The following is an 18,870-nucleotide window of genomic DNA, read 5'->3' on the forward strand; positions in this document are numbered from 1 at the left end:
GGGACGGTGACAAAGCTTGAGCCTTGAGCACCACAATGGGGAGAGGTGCTGCAGAGGGAGTCTGCATCCCACATAATTCCCATGGGCTGTTTTCCATGCTGGATGACCAGGACAGGAGATAGACACGTGTTCCTAGACAAGGATGAGTGAATTAAGGATGGAGGATGCTCTAGCCCTTGGGTGGCATAATGTCCTTTACTAAAATGACATTTTGCATTAAATGTTGTCAATGAGATGTCTTTAAATAGGATGAATGTGGGATTTAATGGCTACAGACCTCATGGGTTCCATTTGGACATTGGCTTTCTGAGTGACTTCATAGAAAATGCAGAGTGAGGAAGCTCTCATTCATTCTCTCGTTCATTCAACAAACTCTTAATTAAAGGTCTACTGTGCTTGGCAGGCCTTTTGCTATGTGGTGGAAGTACAGAAAAATGAAATGGACAAGATCTCTTCCGTTATGGAACTAACAGTCCAATAGGGGAGACAAACACAGAGACAAAAATATAAGTCAAACATTTCAAATAATGGTAATTGTTGGGAAATAGTTGGGATGTGGAGGTAAAGGATAACAAGGGTAGAGGAGAAACCTCCCTAGGGTATTTAGGAAATCCTTCTCTGAGGACTGTGTCATTCTTCATATTCATAGGCTCATCAAGATGGAAGGAACCCAAGGCTTGGGTTCATCTTATCCATCCACCTACCCTGTGCCAAAATTGACACATTGATAGGAAACTTTAATCTGCTTGAAGACTTTTGTTGACTTGGATTCCACAACATATTCCTATTCCTCAATGATTCAGTGTTGGAAAGTTCCATCTTCATGTTAGGTTGAAGTTCAGGTTTCTGTTATTTTTACCCACTGAGTCCCGATCCTGTTGTCACTAGCCTGGGAGATTCTCCAGGGAAGAACTGTCTGCCACTTGAAAACAAATGACTCCTAACTCTCTCAAATGGGTTAAACAAAGAAACTACAACAACAAAACCCAAGTAATTTGTTGGATCACGTAAATTTAAAAATCCAGGGATATTTAGCTTCAGATAGAGTTTGATCAAGGGACTCAATAAGGACATCACGATCTCTACATCCCTAGGCTCTCTTCTCCTCTGTGTTGGGTTCATTCTAAGGTTCTGTGTGCTTTTAAGATGACTGGCAGAAGCTCTGGGTTATACCTGCATGCTGTTTTCACTGCAATCTCAATCAAAGTTTCATGACATCTCATTGGCTTTAATTGGGTCATATGTCCCATCCTGAGCTCATGCCAATCACTGTGGACAGATGGATATGATGCTCTGTTTGGTCAGAACTGAATCACATGGACACCACTGGAGCCAGGGATGGATTCGACCCCACTCAAAATAGTGGGGAAGGAAGTGGGTTGTTCTCAAGAGGAAAATGGAGCATGGATCCCAGTAGGAGAGCAAACGAATGCTAGACCTCCTAGGGTATGGAGTTGGAATATGTTGTGGAATCCAAGTCAACAAAAGTGTTCAAGCAGATTAAAGTTTATTATTAATACACCAATTTTGACACAGCATAGGTGGATGCCAATGAGTAAGGCGAACTGGTGGGGGTTGGGGCCCACTGGAGAGTATATGCTGTGGCAAATGTGGCCTTAGAGTGGCCAAACCTTCTCTGATTTCCAAGAGATTGCAGAGATCTCAGTATGCATATGACATCTCTGTTTTTCAATCTCTAGGCAGGTAATTTTTTTAAAGTACTGAGTAAGACAAACAACATGTTTAGGATAAGACACATCACCCTCTCACATTATTTTGTGAGTTCTTTCTAAATATTTTTTTACGAGAAATACTCTTTATTCATTTTTAGTACTTTTCCCCTTATGCTATGGACTGCAGAACACTGCTGTTCTGGACTTTCTTTTCTGGACTGATTTCATTTGGTCAAGGAAGCACATCTGCATAGAATGGAAAAAGCATGGTAGGAGCCACAGAGAACTGGGTTCAGATTCTGCTTCCCTGGGTGACTCTGAACAAGCCCCTGAATGCCACTGTGCCTCAGTTTGCAGTCTGTCAAATGGAGAGAAAAATAGTGATTTCACTGGATTCAGTAATATATTCAGTAATATGAAGTGCACTTGATACATAAGAGTTTATGACTCCTAACTATCTCAAATGGGTTAAACAAATAAACAACAACAATAAAATCCCAAGTAATTTGTTGGTTCACATAAATGAAAAACCGAGGCATATTTAGCTTCAGGTAGAGTTTGATCAAGGGACTCAATAAGGACATCACAATCTCTGCATCCCTAGGCTCTCTTCTCCTCTGTGTTGGGTTCATTCTAAGGCTCCATGTGCTTTTAAGATGACTGGCAGAAGCTTTGGTTTATACCCGCATGCTATTTTTGCATTGTTGCCCCCTCTTAAAGGTGTGTGCCTCTGATTGTGGTATTTCTGATGTCACCTGAGTGAGGCACACACCTGTTGAAGGGACCAAATTATGCTGGTGGTAAGAAAAGCGTGAAATTAAATTTTTTAAATAGAGCTGTAACATACGTGCTATAAAAGTGTACTTATCTTAAGTGTGGCACTCAAAGGAGACTTGCGTTTGCATACACCTGTGTAGTCACCACTCAGATCACACTATAGAACATTTCCAGCACCCAGAGGGCTCAAGGAGATCATTTTAATAGGCTGTTTGTGGGGGATGTGGAGCAAGCCAGAGTTAGAATTGGAATAAAAACATTGAGGGCCTTGTGGATTACGGTTCTTTGTCCATGCTACAAAGGCCACTGTGCAGTGATCACAGAGCAGGCATTGGTTAAGGGATGCCAACATCCCAGTAACCTTAAAAGAGCACGTTACTAATAAGCACACGGTTTCCACGACAACGCCGTACACCATCACTAGCGAGGAAAGTCTTGTCATAATGATCATGACAATCATTATGATCCCTCGGATTTAGATCCCCCCCCCCGCCCCCGCCCCCAGCCCCAGCTCCAAGCCCTTCACACAAATGAGCCTGGCCATGGGGCCTGTCTGTTAATTAAAGGCCACAAAGTGAAAACAACAAAAATCCCCACAACAGTGTCAGGAACAATGGTTCCCTAATAGATGTCATCTTGGCATTCTTGATTCATGTGCTGGCTCCATGTCGCCTCCCATTAGCTATGCAGATTTATAACAAAGATTTATAATCACCCCTCTAATATGTAAATCTGCATCTATGTTGCATTCCCCCACGATTTGGCTCATCTCTGTCTAACTTATACCAAGCCCCATTATTCTTTATTCCCAGGGCTCCGCCATCCTTCATCACCTTTGACAGGAAGTGTGCCTTCTGAAAACATGCATCTGTCTCACTCTTAAACCCCAGTTACACCTGGTGAGCCCCTACAGGCCTGTCCTCAGGTTTGGGAAATCAGAAAGGGTTTTCTGGTTATTGTAAGATCCGTGCTCTGTCTGGACTTGAAGAAGGAGCACTGGAGTTAGAGTCTCACCTGGGAGTGTGAGGATGGTCCCAGCTCTGCTAACCAGTCACTGGAGGTGGGCTGTGGCCTCCCCCAAAGAGTTTTCTCGTTGGTAGAGAAAATGATGGTGAAATATGGTAAGGTCTTTTGTCCTTTCAGGAGCTGACACATAACACCTGCTCTGTACCTGTCAGTCAGTCAACTAAGCAACAAGGCCTGAGTTGCCTCATCCCAAAATGGGGATGACGGTTTCTGCCCTGATGAATAGAGGGAGGTCATGCGAGAAGACACAGGGATAGTGTCTGGCCCAAAGTTGTTGCATAGTCAGTGTTAATGCCCTCCCCTCCCATATTCCTCCAATCTTTGATAAACATTTACTAAGCCGCTGTTGTGTGCCCTGCGCTGGGCTAGCAGCAGGAGATTTAGCAGTGATTAAGCAAAATCTGTACTTCCTGGGGCTCACTTTCTAACAGGGGAGACTAGTTGCCTACAAATGAACCAGGGTCTCCAGCTTGCAGGCGCTTGCTTGTGCTGTGAAGGGAAATACAGCGTGAGGGATGCAAGTGACAGGGGCAGGGAGGCTATCACTCAGAGAGGGCACAAGGCTCTCTGGCAGGTGATATTTGACCAGAGATGTGCAGCAGGTAAGCCTGTGGGTGTCTGGGTGAAGGAGTGAGGGAAATAGCCTCCCAGGAACAGGGAACAGCAAATGCAAAGACCTGGAGAAGGATTTGTGGCTGTTTGTGTACAGAAGAGTCAGGAGCTATGCCAGCAGGTCAGAGCAGAGGGTGGGAAACAGGGCGCAGAAGTAGGAGAGACCAGGTGGTGGAGGGCGCCCCGCACCTTGCACTGTCCCGCTTTACACTGTCACCCTGTGTGACTGTGGAGCTGCTGTTTTACTCTCAAAGTCTCCTGGTTTGGATAATGCATAGTATTGATGCCTCACTTATGGGCCATGGATATTGACTTTTGACCTATGGCGAGATGGAAGCCACTGGAGGATTTTCAGCACAGGAGGGGCCTGATCTGACCCAGATTTAAAGGGACTGTGCTGGTCGTTGTATAAAGAGCAGGCTGCAGGGAGCTCGAGGGAACGTTCTGCGTCCCTGTCAGCGAATGGCACTCTCCAAAGTGAACGTGAGAGACGGAGGTACCACGAGTGACATGGGAGCTTTTCTTTCTTGAGATCAAAGCCCCAGTCACAGTGTTCTCCCGTTAATATGCAGCCACAGGCGTCAGGGCTCTCAGACACTGCCCGTGGTAGTGGTGGATGGCATTTAAGAAACTAGTCTGCAGAAGCCAGCCTGGAGCCCTCCTCTCCCCATTCCCGTCTCAGCCTTGAAAAATGTAGCCTCGTAGTTTGAGTTTTTGGGGAGAAAAATCTCTGAATTGGGGCTTGCTTTACATAAAAGACAGATCATTGGAAAGTGTATAAATCAAAGTTTGGCAAATCGAATTGTATTTTAATCCACGGGGGAATGTTGCTATTCAATGTCCTCACTGATTTTACAGATTGCGACAGTATCTCTTGTCCATTTAGGAACATCCGTAAAACCCAGAAAAGTATCAAGAAAGTTCCCATGAAATTGATCAACAGTCAGAGGTTCAGATAAGATCATTTATGTAGCCCCTGCCCAGGCCAAGGCACTGTGAGGATTAACGCATTAATGGGGATAAATTGGAGATGAGCGCATGACTTCTGTGCTCAAGGAGTTTGCAGTTCAGCAGGAAGACCTTGCAGAGCAAATAACTATGGCAAATAAAAAGAGTTACTTTGGGAAGACTAAACAGCAAAGGTTGCTGCAGGTGTCAGGAGCAGAGACCTGGCCTGGCAAGGGCTGAGGATTCCTGAGGAGGTGACCGAGACCTGCAGAGGGGCAGGACAGAGCTGGTGTGAGTGGGGGTGAGCGCAGGGAGGACGTTGGTAGCTGGACAGAGACACTGCAGGGAGCTTGATCACACAAGACCTCTAGGCCGTGGCCATGATGTGTGGACTTTGTTTCAGGAACAAAAGAAGGACATAGAGAAGTTCAAGAGAAGTGGCATGGTCAGGTGTGTCGAATAAGAGTTTTCTAGAACAAGCTGAGGTATACATATATATACATAAGTCTCCAACAAAGAAAACAAATATCACCCTTGATCTCACCTCTCAGAGTTAGCTATGATTAATATTTTAACATATATTCTCCCAGGGTGGTTCCTCTGTGTGTCTCCGAACACTGGATGATATGCCTTTCTTGTTTAACATTATAATGTCTTAAGCACTTTTATGCATTCATTGTAAGTGTCAATTATAAATCTGCATAATCATAATGGTTCACAAACTGGATATACCATAGTTTACTTCAGCATTTCCTAATGAACATGATGGTTTGCCTAGAATGTTCCGAGGTTTTGCCTTTCCTACGGTGTCATTATTAATAGCACCTCATTCACTTTTGGAAGAGTTCTGGATGAAAAATTATATGGCCACCCTTCCTATGGGAAAAACATTTGAGTTGCTTTCATTGCTATTACTGTTATTATTGCATCATAAATAACTATGTGATAAATATATTTCAGCTTGAAAACCAAATAATCATGTCATTGCTCCAAAGACTCTTAGAATTCATGTCGTGTTTCTTAAACTTCAGACATGCAATCTGCCACAGCCAACACTATCTTTTAACATTTTTCTTTAATTCGACTTACTTTTTTAAAACCATGAATGAGCTGATTTAAGAAGGAAGCTTAATGTTATTACCATGAATGGAAAACCAGTATCATATTCCATTAATAGAAGTGGCATAACAATGAATTCAAGCAACAATTCAAGGAACAATACCATGAGGAACCAGCTCTAAGCCGAAGTCTGGTAGGGACAGGACAAAAGGAAGCTTTGCAAGCATTAGAGGGGTGTTAAAGACTTACTAGTCTCACAGCCTTTCTCTTGAGTAGAATTGGAAGACTTTAAAGAGCATTGAAAGCTTCCTCCCTCTGGGGTCCCAGGTGGCAGGTCTGGACCCAACATCACCCGAGGGAGTTGTATGTGTTAACAGCTAAGGTAGCCTCAGATCAGGACAGCCTCTATGCAGCACAGTAATGAGCTTGGAATTTACTCCTGCGTTTTAAGCGTGAGAGTGGTAGTTTTACCCCCTTACCACGTAACAAACGCTGCCCAGGCGCCAAGCCCTGGGCTATCAACTGATGTGTCGAGTCACTCTCTAGGAGATGAAACAGGAATAAGCAAAGAAAATCCCACTGTAAGTGTGTATGCGTTAAGGGCTGTAAGAGCGTTAAGCGCTGTAAGAGCGTTAAGGGCTGTAAGAGCGTTAAGGCTGTAAGAGCTTCAATTTCTTAAAAAAATTAATAGGCCAGGCACGGTGGTTCACGCCCGCAATCCCAGCACTTTGGGAGGCCGAGGTGGGCAGATCACTTGAAGTCAAAAGAGTTCGAAACCAGCCTGGCCAACATGGCGAAAACTCATCTCTACTAAAAGTACAAAAATTTAGCCAGGTGTGGTGGCAGGCACCTGTAATCCCAGCTATTCAGGAGGTTTAGGCACGAGAATTGCTTGAATCTGAGAGGCGGAGGTTGCAGTGAGCCAAGATCATGCCACTGCACTCCAGCCTGGGCGACAAGAGTGAGACTCTGTCTCTAAAAAATAAAATAAAATAAAATAAAATAAAACAAAGCAAAACAAAACAATAGACAATGTTTTTGTTTTCTTCAAGAATGAATCACACTCTGTCACTCAGCCTGGAGTGCAGTGGCGCAATCTCGGCTCACTGCAACCTCCTCTTTCTGGGTTCAAGCGATTCTTCTACCTTAGCCTCCCAAGTAGTTGGGATTATAGGCGCAGGCCACCACGCTTGGCTAATTTTTGTATTTTTAGTAGAGATGGGGTTTCACCATGTTGGCCAGGCTGGTCTCGAACTCCTGACTTCAGGTGATCCAACCGCCTCAGCCTCCCAAAGTGCTGGGATTATAGGCGTGAGCCACTGTACCCGGCCCATTTTTTAGTTTTGTGTTTACAGAAAACTCGAATGAAAGTTCAGCCAATCCCCATACATCTCTTCACCTCCTCCCAACACCTGCAGTTTTCCTTGTTATTAACATCTTGCATTAGTGTGGAACATTTGTTACAATTGATGAGCCAATATGGATGCAGTTACTAGAGTTCACTCTTTGTACCATATGATTCTGTGGGTTTTGAGAAAAACCCGTAATGACAGGGATATACCATTACAGTAACACACAGAATAATATTAAAATACTAGTCCCACTAATATATAATATATAAATATGTTTTATGTATAATATGTAATATAATATATACATAAAAGTCCCACTGTCCTAAAAACCTTCTGTGTTTTGCCTATTCATCCCTCCCTCTCAAACCCTTGGAAACCACTGATCTTTGTACTGTCATAGTTTTGCCTTTTCCACGATGTCTTATAGTTGGAGTCACACAGTATGTAGTATTTTCAGATTGGCTTCTTTCACTTAGCAATGTGCATTTAAGTTCCTCCATGTCTTTTTGTGGCTTGATAGCTCATTTCTTTTTAGCGCTGAATAATATTCTGTTGATGGATATTGCACAGTTCATCCATTCACCTACTGAAGGACATCTTGGTTGCATCCAAGTTTTGGCAATTATGAAGAAAGCTGCTACAAACATTCATGTGTGGGTTTTTGTGTGGACATAAGTTTTCAGCTAAGAACTATTTATTAAAGTTATAATTCCATTATGTTGTTGTTATTACTTTTGATGGGGTTGGCTGCTCTTCTGATGATATAGTCAGGGAAAACTTCTCTGGGGAGATGACATTTAAAATAAGACCTAGCCGGGCGCGGTGGCTCATGCCTGTAATCTCAACACTTTGGGAGGCCGATGTGGGCGGATCACGAGGTCAGGAGATCGAGACCATCCTGGCTAACACAGTGAAACCCCGTCTCTACTAAAAGTACAAAAAATTAGCCAGGCGTGGTGGTAGCAGGCTCCCAGCTACTTGGGAGGCTGAGGCAAGAGAGCCGTTTGAACCCGGGGCGGGGAGGTTGCAGCAAGCCGAGATCATGTCACTGCACTACAGCCTGGGTGACAGAGTAAGACTCTGTCTCAAAATAAATAAAATAAAATAAAATAAAATAAAATAAGACCTGAAGAATGGAGAAGGAGTGGCCATGAAAGAGCTGAGGGGAGGACACCCCAGGCAGAGAGAAGAGCAAGAGCAAGGGCCCAGAGGTGGGAGCACTGCTGGCCTGTAGACCCTCGGAAGGTCAGTGAGGCTGGTGAGGACTGTAGGAGGTGAGAGGCAAGCAGGACCTAAGGCCACAATGAGCATCTACGATTTTGTTGCCAAAGTTCAGGAAGCCATTCAGGGCCTTAGCAGGGAGTGAGGGGGCTGAGAACTGCAAGGTGTTTGTAGACAGAGTCTCAGAGACCTCCCAACAACCCTGTTAGGTTGGTAAACTGTCTCCACCTTGCAGATAAGAAAAGAGAGGCTTGGGGCAGGAGAAGGCTCTCATTCTCTATCTAACTTGACTTAAGGGATGTTATAGCTCAGAAAGGGAGAGATGCAGAAACCAAAAGGAAGCCTCTAAGTATCTATCCGAGTTGCAGCCTGAGCAGACAGCAAGGGCAAGAAACAGCTTCAGAATTCAATTAAGCAATAAGGAGATTAGCAAAGGAAGCCAGCTTTGACCTCCTGGGCAGCAGGAGAGCAAGGCAGGGGTGTCGGGGGGGTGGTGGGGGGAGGTAGGGAGAACTCTGGTCTCAGATCAGACAGAAGAATTAGGTAATGGTATGGCCAGAATCTAATTGCCCACAAGATGCCAACCTCTTTAGAGGAAATGGAGTCCCTTGTTGTCATAGCAACCAATTAAAAAAAAAAAGGGCTCAGAACATCCATCAGCAGCAAGAGAGAATCACCCTGGCCACTGAGGTATCACATCAAAGCAAAAATCTCTAGTCCAGAGGTGCATGTGTGCATCAGGATTCCATTCACCCAAGACCCAAAACCATCATGCCTTAAACAAGATCAAAGTTTCTTTCTCATGAAAAAGTCAGAGGTGGGCAGCACAGGGCTGGATTTTATTTAGCTTTCACTGCTTCAACAAACCACCCTAAAACTTAGTGGCTGAAAACAACAATTTACACTTCATATTTTGCACACTGGTGAACTTCCCCTGTGGGTTTCTCCTGGGCTTCCTCCTGAAACTGCAGGCAACTGGAAGGTGGCCTGGGCAGAAGGGTCCTACATGGGCTTACTCCAGTGCCGGCAGCTGATGTTCCTGGCTGGAGACTCTCATCTTCTGGGAGGCGAGGCTGGCTTTCTCACACGGGAGTGTCAGGCTCCAAAAGTCACCCAGTGTCAATTTTGCCACACGGAGGTGGGAGCGCAGTGCTGGGTTGATTCAGGGACACATCCAGATTCAAGGGAGGGAAACAAACTTTGTCTCTTGATGGGAAGAGGGCAAAGTCACATTGCCAAGAAGCACTGGGATGGCAGGGATCTTCCCAAACAATCTCTCACAGGTTGAAGTGGATGTTCTGTTCATGAAGTTGTCAGAATCCCAGAATTCCTCTAACCCATCACACCACCCACCCTAAAGAGGGACCCTGGACCTCCAGGTCCAAGACAGTGACTGGAATCCAACCATTCCACCTATGTTAGGCTGTTCTTACATTGCTACAAAGAAATACCTGATACTGGGTAATTTATAAAGAAAGTAGTTTAATCGGCTTGTGGTTCTGCGGGTCGTACAGGAAGGCTAGTGCTGGCATCTACTCAGCTTCTAGGGAGGCCTCAGGAAGCTTACAACCATGGTGGAATGTGAAGGAGGAGCAGGCACATCACAGAGCGAAAGCAGGAGCAAGAGAGAGAAAGGGGTCGGGGGAGGGGCCACACACACTTTTCAGTGACCAGGTCTCACGTGAACTCAGTGAGAGCTCACTCACCACCAAGGGGATGGCCCAAGCCACTCACAAGGGATCCGCCCTTATGATCCAAACACCTCCCACCAGGCCCCATCTCCAACACTGGAGATTACAACTCAACATGAAATGTGGACGGGGCAAATATCCGAACTGTATCAACGCCTGTGGTCCAGGTGGCAAGATGGAGGAACAAATAAAAAAGAGGAGGAAAGGACATACACGCCAGCTGTCTTTTCAGAAAGTTTTCTGGAAGTTGCTACATAACATTTCTGCTTATCTCACTGGCCAGATCTGAGTCACATGGCCACACTTAGATGCAAGGAGGCTGGCAAATGCCATCTTTATTCTAGGTGGCCAACTGGCCCATGTAGAGTCTGAGGTTCTATTTCTAAGGAGGCAGGGGAGCATGGATATTGGGGATCCAGCAGTTTCTGCCACAATATGAAACCTTTGCCCCTGAGGTAGTACAATGTACTGAAAGACGTCACCCCAATTACCTTAAAATGGAAAACTTTTCCATCACTGGGCAGATATCTTTTAACCTCACAAAGATTTAGAAGTTAAACTCATATTATTGTGTACTTGGTATTTAAAGTATTCATAACATTGAAGAGGGTTTTTTTGCATATTACAGTATGAACAAATTAGCCTTGTGACTCCTATTTAAAATGTGTAATTGAGTTTAGACTTGTGATTCTTTCGTTGAGAAGCACACGAATCTTTTTTAACTAAATTTATAAATGACTCCAGCATATATAAGAGATCTTGAGATTCACTATTGTATAAGTTTTTAAATTAGATTTTCCAAACTGATTTAAGTACTTTGGAAAGTTTTGCTTGTCAGGTCAGGCAATGAGAGTGTTTAAAAAAGGAAATTGAATATGTTAAATTAGTAAGTCCTGTGTAAAATGTTGAAGATAATTTAATTAAGCAAGTTTGCAAATGGGACGGATCGTTTAACTGAGTGAGTCGATTGACCATTAATCAAAAGCCCCTTGAAACTGACTGCATAGAAATCAAATAATAAGTTTTGTAAAGTGAATGACTAGGGTTTTTTTTTAAAGCTACTATATTACATTGAATATTAAGTAACAAGTACTTGCAAGAAACCTTTTCTGCATCCAAAAAATCCCTTCCACACTGACATTCCCAAGTTCACTCAGGAGCTAAGTTGGGGTTTAGGGGTAACCCCCAAAGTCCTTGCTTGTCTGCTAACTACATGGTAACTGCCAGTCTGGGTAGGGAACATTAAGGGTATGGAATCAGCAGGACAAGGCACCTGACTGGATTGGGAGAGGGAAAGAGGAAAAGCATGGAGAATGAGCTTGGTGCAGTTTGGGCACAGGTGTGTATGCAGAGAGCACTAGCAGGCCTTGGGAACTCCTAAAGGAACCCCACTATATCATCTCATCAGCCCTCTCATCTCAACCTCCCGAGGTTACACATTGATCTTCACTGGAGATTTTCTTTTGGAGAAGAAGGTCCTAGCACACTCTCATGAAAGAGTTGGGGCTGACACTGAGGAGCCCTGGGGAGCCCTGGAAGACAGAGTATCTCTGAGAGCTACCTCCATGCTCTCTGCTTAAGGGACGGATCCTCAACGTAACCACAATCCCAAAACAATCATTGCTGACATTTGGGGTGGATGCTATGGAAGCCACACCCTGGCCCCTGATTCTGGCTGTCGTACCCCTCCCCACTCCAGATCTGGGGGTGCAAAAGACCAGTCGCTCACCTCGTGGTAGTACAGTGCCCGGTCCAGAGCTCCCCTCGGAGCAGGCTGAAGCTAGTGCACAGCTGAGACCACTTTCTTGCTTGGCAACATGCCGCGGAATGCTCTGCTGGCTGCTAGGGAAACTGGTCTGAGGGTCAGGCTCCCTCCTTCACCCTCAGCTTCCTTCCCTTCTTGGACAGCCACCTCTGCAGGCCCTCAGTGTTTGTGGAGTGAATAACTTGGGTTACACAAAGCCTTGGCACATAGTAGGCCCTCACTGCAGTCCGCTTTGACTTCCCAGAGGTCCAGAGTTTTCAGAGAGATCCCGGGACGTCTCAAGCAACATCTTGTTCCTCGATAGTGACCTTGCTCTAGCCTTCAGGGCTGCACCTGGACTTCAGGGAGTCTTAATGGGGCAGGAGATCCCTGGCCCCGCCTTCTGAGCCGGTGTGCGAAGATGCTGCATGCACAGGAGGTGGCGGCCGCGAGGCGGGTGGGCGGCAGCCGCATGTCTCTGATCTGGGAGCGCCCCCTCGTGGCGAGATGAGCAATGCACGTTGAGGGAGGATTTCCCTGCCGTCCAGGTGGTCTTAACGGTTCGAACTCAAGGAGACAAAAAGAAAGGCGCTCAGGGATCATCTAATATAAACGGGCGGTCGTTAGCATTAAGATGAGAAATCTTGGTGCTTCCTATTAAAATACGTTGTTGTGCAGTGCGGTTTTTCCTCTTAGCCTGCAAATGATTAAGCAATTTCCTCACTGCAAAGAAAGGGAAATATGGTTTGCCCCAGCTCTCATCGGAACCACTGGAGAGTGAGCTCGGATAGTGGTGTTCAGAAATCTAAGCCTCACTCGAGTAGAAAGCACTTTTGCTTCCTCCACCTATCCCATGTTTTCTCCATTTAAAATTAAAAACGAAGATAAAAACAGGCCCGAACTATTTTGTCTACCTAGCTCTGCCTGAAGCTCTGGAGGAAATTTTCAATGACGATGATGATAAAAGCAAAAATAGTAAACTATAAATGTTGAGAGCTCTCAACTAAGGTTGGAACGTCTGAGAGGAAGAGCTTTTCATGAGCCCAGAACTCTTAAAGAAAACGTTATTCGTGGCACTCGCTGAAGGTGGTGAGGCCAATTCAAGGGTTCCTGGCGATAGGTATAGGGACGGCTGCAATAGGGTCTCACGGTGGGGAGAAAGATGGGACTCGGTTCTGACTCCAACAGGGACAAGTGAGAATTTATAACCAAGGAGGAGGGCGGGGGTCCATGGATGGAAAATTACTAAGAGGAAACCTCAGGGATTTTCTGGCTAAACTAACATGATAGGATTATTGCTGAAGGCAGGCCAAGCTGATCAGATGTCCACTGTGGTCGGATACCAAGAGTGGGGATTTTTGCTAAACTGATTTAGCAGGATTCTTGCTCCAGCTGGAGTCTACAAGGACAGAGAGGTCGCCTAGGCAAGTGGAGGACTCAGAGGAGACAGACTAGTTTGTGTCAAAGGAGAGAGTCTTTGTCTCCTTTGACCAAGCCCTGGGAGGTGCTATGGGTGAAATTCAGCTGCTCAGATGTGCAAATGAGAAAGTGTGCTTCTGTGAGAGAAGAGACATGGTATGGGCTTTATCCAGAAGGAATTTCAGGTAGTACAAAAAGAGTTGGGGGACCAGAGTGAATGAACACTTGTTGAGCCCTTATTGTTGCCATGCGGCTCTTATTATTGTGTCAGAGGCATTGGAACAGGAGTGACTCCATCTTGAATAGGGGCTGGGTAAAATAAGGCTGAGACCTACGGGGCTGCATTCCCAGGAGATCAGACAATCTTAGTCACAGGATGAGATAGGAAGTTGGCAGGACTAGTATCACAAGATACAGGTCACAAGACCCTGCTGATAAAACAGGATGTGGGAAACAAAACAAAACAAAACAAAACACAACACAAAACAAAACAAAAAACCACTGGCCAAAACCCACTGAAACCAAGATGGCGATGAAAGTGACCTCTGGTCATCCTCACTGCTCATTATGTGCTAATTACAATGCATTAACATGCTAAAAGACACTCCCACCAGCTCCGTTACAATTTACAAATGTCATGGCAACGTCAGGAAGTTACCCTATATGGGCTAAAGCAGGAAGGAACCCTCAGTTCTGGAAATTGCCCACCCCTTTCCTGGAGCACTCTTTAGCATGTAATCAAGAAATAACTAAAAGTATACTCAGTTGAGCAGCTCATACCACTGCTCTGCTTATGCTTTACTTTCCTAATAAACTCGCTTCCACTTTACTCTATGAACTTCCCCTAAATTCTTTCCTGTGTGAGGTCCAAGAACCCCCTCTTGAGGTTTGGATCACGACCCCTTTCTAGTAACAATGACATCTTTATCTTAGCCTTGACAAATAAAGGCAATTTTTCCATTTTACAGATAGAGAAATAGGCTCAGAGAAGAAAGGGGCTGAGCTCAGAGTGACATCACTGAAAAGCAAAGGGCTAGGATTAGAAACCAGGCTCCTAATATCAACCTCAGTGTTTGCCACAGCACTGGGTCAATAGGTCTACCAACAGTCATTCATCCATTGATTTATTCATCAAATGTTTATTGAATACCTACTATGCACCAGATACAGTTACAAATACTGGGGATACAGCCACATCTACAACTGGCTAAAGAAATTAGGGCTACAAATATTGCTGGGTGGGAAGGCTCAGATTACCAACGACATTTCTTTACTAACTACTTTTATTTATCGGCTCATTCATCAATCCATTTATTTTTTTGTCTTATTTTATACAAAGATTTTACTGACTCATTTATTCATCCATTCTCTCAGTCACTTATTTTCTTATTTACTTATTCATCCATCCACTCAAATATTGATTCACTTGCTCATTCATTCTTTTGATCATTTATTTATTTATTCACCTGCTTATTATTTGTTCATTCTCCTACTCCATCAATCATTTACTCATTCCTTCACTAATTCATACTCTCATGTGTCTGTAAATCTCTCCATCCATCCATCCTTCCTTCCTCCTATACATCCATCAATCCCTCATAAATCCATCCATTCCTCTGTCCACCCACATCTCCCTGTCTTCTTTCTTTCCTTCCTTCTATTTCTCCCTCCCTCCTTCTTTACTACCTCCCTTCCTCCTTTCTTTCTTTCCATCTATTGGTTCCTCCAATCACTCCTCCATCAATCCCTCCCTTCTTCCCACCATACACCCCTACATTGCCTGTCCATTCTTTTAGGCCTCATGCTGACCCTGAAAATTAAGAGATAATACAACCCATTTCCAATTTCCAAGGCACGCACTGTCTAGTAGTGGTGAGTGACAAGAAGAAAGGGCACCATATCACTGTGATTAGAAATGTGACAAGAAGGTAGGGGAGGGTGGCACAGAGGAACCCTAAGTCACCCAAGGGCTGGGAAATCCAGGCTGAGTCCTAAAGGAAAAATTAGCCAAATTGAGCAGGATGGAGGCAGAGTGGGCACAGCGTGCCTGGGGACAGGCAAGTGTGGCTAGAGTTTAGGAAGGGCAGGGAAGCAGTGGAGAGATCACACCACTACTCTCCCAGGCATTGCTTCCTGAGATTCTTAGCTTTGTGTATTGTGAGGATGGCCACATTTGGTGCTCTGTCTATCCGAGTCCCCCTCTGGCCTCCTCCATCAGCTTGAGAGGGCAGTCCCATAGGATTGCAAGAAATCCAGGCTACCCATAGTGTTGCTGGTAACAGGGCCCACCTCTCTCCATCACTGTCAGAGCCAGTGGTGAAGGGAACGCTGCCCCCGCAGCCCTCCCCTTTGTCTGTGGTGATGCCCTGGGCTGTGATACCCCTACAGAAACATCTTCTAGATCTGCTCCAGCACAGCCCTCCCCAGCTTCCACGCCTCCCCCATGTCTGATAGGTTTCCAGGCCCTGCCTTTTCACCTCTTCATCACCTCCTCCTTGTCAGCCAGACAAATATTTACCTAACTCTGACCCCCATTATGCCAGCCTCTCCCTACCAGCCCTGTCTCTTACCTCTCTGCCTCTAGCGGCTGTCCCCCGGACCCCACGTGCCCATTCCTCTGCCTCCAGAGTAGCCTCTCCGAAGCTCTGATATCTTCATGCCATCCACCTGCATAAAATCCTTTAAGGACACCTTGTTCCAGGCCAGGGGGTCAAGTCCAAACTCCCTGGCCAGGCATTTGGGTTCTTCATCATCTGGCACATGCTATTTTTCCAGGCTTGCCTGGCTCTTACCTCCTCATGCGTCCTATCCATGAAGACCAGAGCCCCAGACATTCCCAACACATCTCACTTCTACTCACCTTTGCCACCTTGTAACTGTTGGACCTTTGCCTGTGGTGGCTTTCCCTGCCTTGTCACCTCAGAAGACTCTTGCTCATCCTTCATAACCCGGTTGGGTGCATCCATCAGACCTTGTCAGGATTGCTATTTTACCAGTCATCACAGTTCATTGCATGTCTGTCTGTCTCCCTTCACTAGACCGCAAGCCACTGGGAGGCACAAGCCTTTTCACAGTCTTCACTGCTTTCTCAGTGTCTAAAACAGTGCCTGACACACAGAAGGTACTCACTCAATCAGCATTCTATGGACAAATGAATGAATGGACAAAATATCTCTATGGATGTCTGGGTTTAAATTAGGCCAGTAATGCTTCCTGGGTACTCTGAGACTGTGTGTCCAGCCTGGCCGCTTATCCTGCCATGGGAGAAACTCTGCAGACATTGGACAAAGTCTCACATGACATCAAGGGGGAAAAACAATGCAGGTGCTTGGCATTTAGGGCTGGTTTCCAAGCGTTTATCTTCACAGGGAGATCCTGTCTCTAATGTTGGCTGGCAGATCACTGTCCTGAGGGTGGGATGGACCACCCAGAGGTTAGCCAGCTGCTCTGATTATGGTAGTCAGGTGAACTCTGGAATCAGAGCCAATGATCTCAGGGAGAAGGTGGTGGTGGATGAAGACTCATTCTGAGGTGCTCGCAGCTGATTTCTGAGGTTAACTCAGTGCTGCGCTGCATTGACATTACCACAGCACACACTGGGAGGTCTCCACTCTCTACTCCTGGCACAAAGCTCCCTGCCTTCCCTTTTGGCCCACAGAGAAGGGACCACGTGTCCAAGAGGCAACAAAGACAGCTGCCAGGCTGCCCACCCCCACCTCTGTCTAGGAGATGACCTTGGCAAGTTCCAATCTGATAATTTCTGCCTCTTTAATTGGGGTGTTTAGACCATTTACATTTAATGTGATAATTGATATGGTTGGGTTTAAATCCACCATGTTGCTATTTATTTTCTGTTTCTCCCATTTGTTATTTGTTCCTTTTTTGTTCTGCTTCCTTTTTAAATTAATACTTTTTATGATTCCATTTTATCTGCTTTGTTGGCTTATTAGCTATAATTGTTGAATTATTTTAGCAGTTGTTTAGAGTATATAATACACATCTTTAACTTTTCACAATCTGCTTTCAAGTGATATTATACCACTTCACATATAGAATCAGAACCTTGCAACATTATACTCCCATTTCCCCCGGTTGACCTTTGTGTTATTATTGTTATACATAGTATTGCTTCATATATTATAAACTCAACAGTACACTGTTGTTATTTTTGCTTTAAATAGTCAAATTTATTTTTAGAGTGATTTTAAAGTAAGAGAAAAGAGTTTTATTTGCCCATAGTTGTCATTTCCAGTGCTCTTTATTTCTTTGTGTAGATTCCGACTCCCTTCTGGTATTTTTGTGTGTGTGTGTGTGTGTGTGTGTGTGTGTGTGAAGGACTTATCAACACTTTTTTTGTATGCTAGTGATGAATACTTTTTTTTTTTTTTTTTTAAGACAGGGTCTCACTCTGTTACTCAGGCTGGAGTACAGTGGTGTGATCTTGGCTCACTGCAGCCTCGGTCTCCCCAGGCTCAGGTGATTCTTCCCATCTCAGCCTCTTGAGTAGCTGGGACTACAGGCATATGTCACCATGCTCAGCTAATTGTGTGTGTGTGTGTGTGTGTGTGTGTGTGTGTTTTTGGTAGAGATGGGGTTTTGCCATGTTGCCCAGTCTTTCATTTTCAAAAAGACATGTTTGCTGGATATAGAATTCTAGGTCAACTTTCTTTTTCTCTGAGCGTTTTAAAGATGCTACTCCATTTTCTTCTTACTTGCATTGTTTGTTTTGAGAAATCTGATGCCAGCCTTATATTTGTTCATGTGTATATATAACTCGGGTTGTTTGTTTATTTTCTGGCCGCTTTTAAGATTTTTGGTTTATGTCTAGTTTTGAGTTATTTGATTATAAATGGCCCTTGGTGTCATTTGTTTAATGTTCTGAGATTGTCAAGTATAATCTTGTAAGGCAAAGTGGTATAATGTCAGTTGGAAGTAGAAGGTAGACTGTGATAAATTAATGTGCTTGGGGTTCATTGGGTTTCTCGTGTCTGTAGTTTTGTTTACATCAAATTTGGCAATTTTTCAACCAGTACTTCTCCTTCAAGCTCTCTTTTATATATATATATAAAATATACAAACATATATATACATTATAAATACACACTTTAGTACAATAAAAGCATATTTTAAATTCATAAATACATTAAATTTACTGAAATGTGGATTAATTTTATTTTTATTTTTTGAGTCGGAGTCTCAGTCTGTTGCCCAGGCTGAAGTGCAGTGGCACAATCTCAGCTCACTGCAACCTCCGCCCCCCGGGTTCAAGTGATTCTTGTGCCTCAGCCTCCTGTGTAGATGGGATTACAGTGTACCACCACACATGGCTAATTTTTATATTTTTAGTA

General features: G+C 44.6%; 1 long non-coding RNA gene across 1 annotated transcript in view; it reads right to left on the minus strand.

Moving 5' to 3' along the window:
- Positions 1-18,870, minus strand: part of LOC105512772 — a 62,659-nt gene that overhangs the window by 29,935 nt on the left and 13,854 nt on the right. The window contains exon 3 of the long non-coding RNA XR_001001913.1: positions 12,089-12,826. This is a non-coding gene — a long non-coding RNA (uncharacterized LOC105512772). The remainder of the gene's footprint in view (positions 1-12,088; positions 12,827-18,870) is intronic.

Source organism: Colobus angolensis, unplaced genomic scaffold (genome assembly GCF_000951035.1).
Source record: "Colobus angolensis palliatus isolate OR3802 unplaced genomic scaffold, Cang.pa_1.0 Scaffold219, whole genome shotgun sequence".
Taxonomy (NCBI): domain Eukaryota; kingdom Metazoa; phylum Chordata; class Mammalia; order Primates; family Cercopithecidae; genus Colobus; species Colobus angolensis.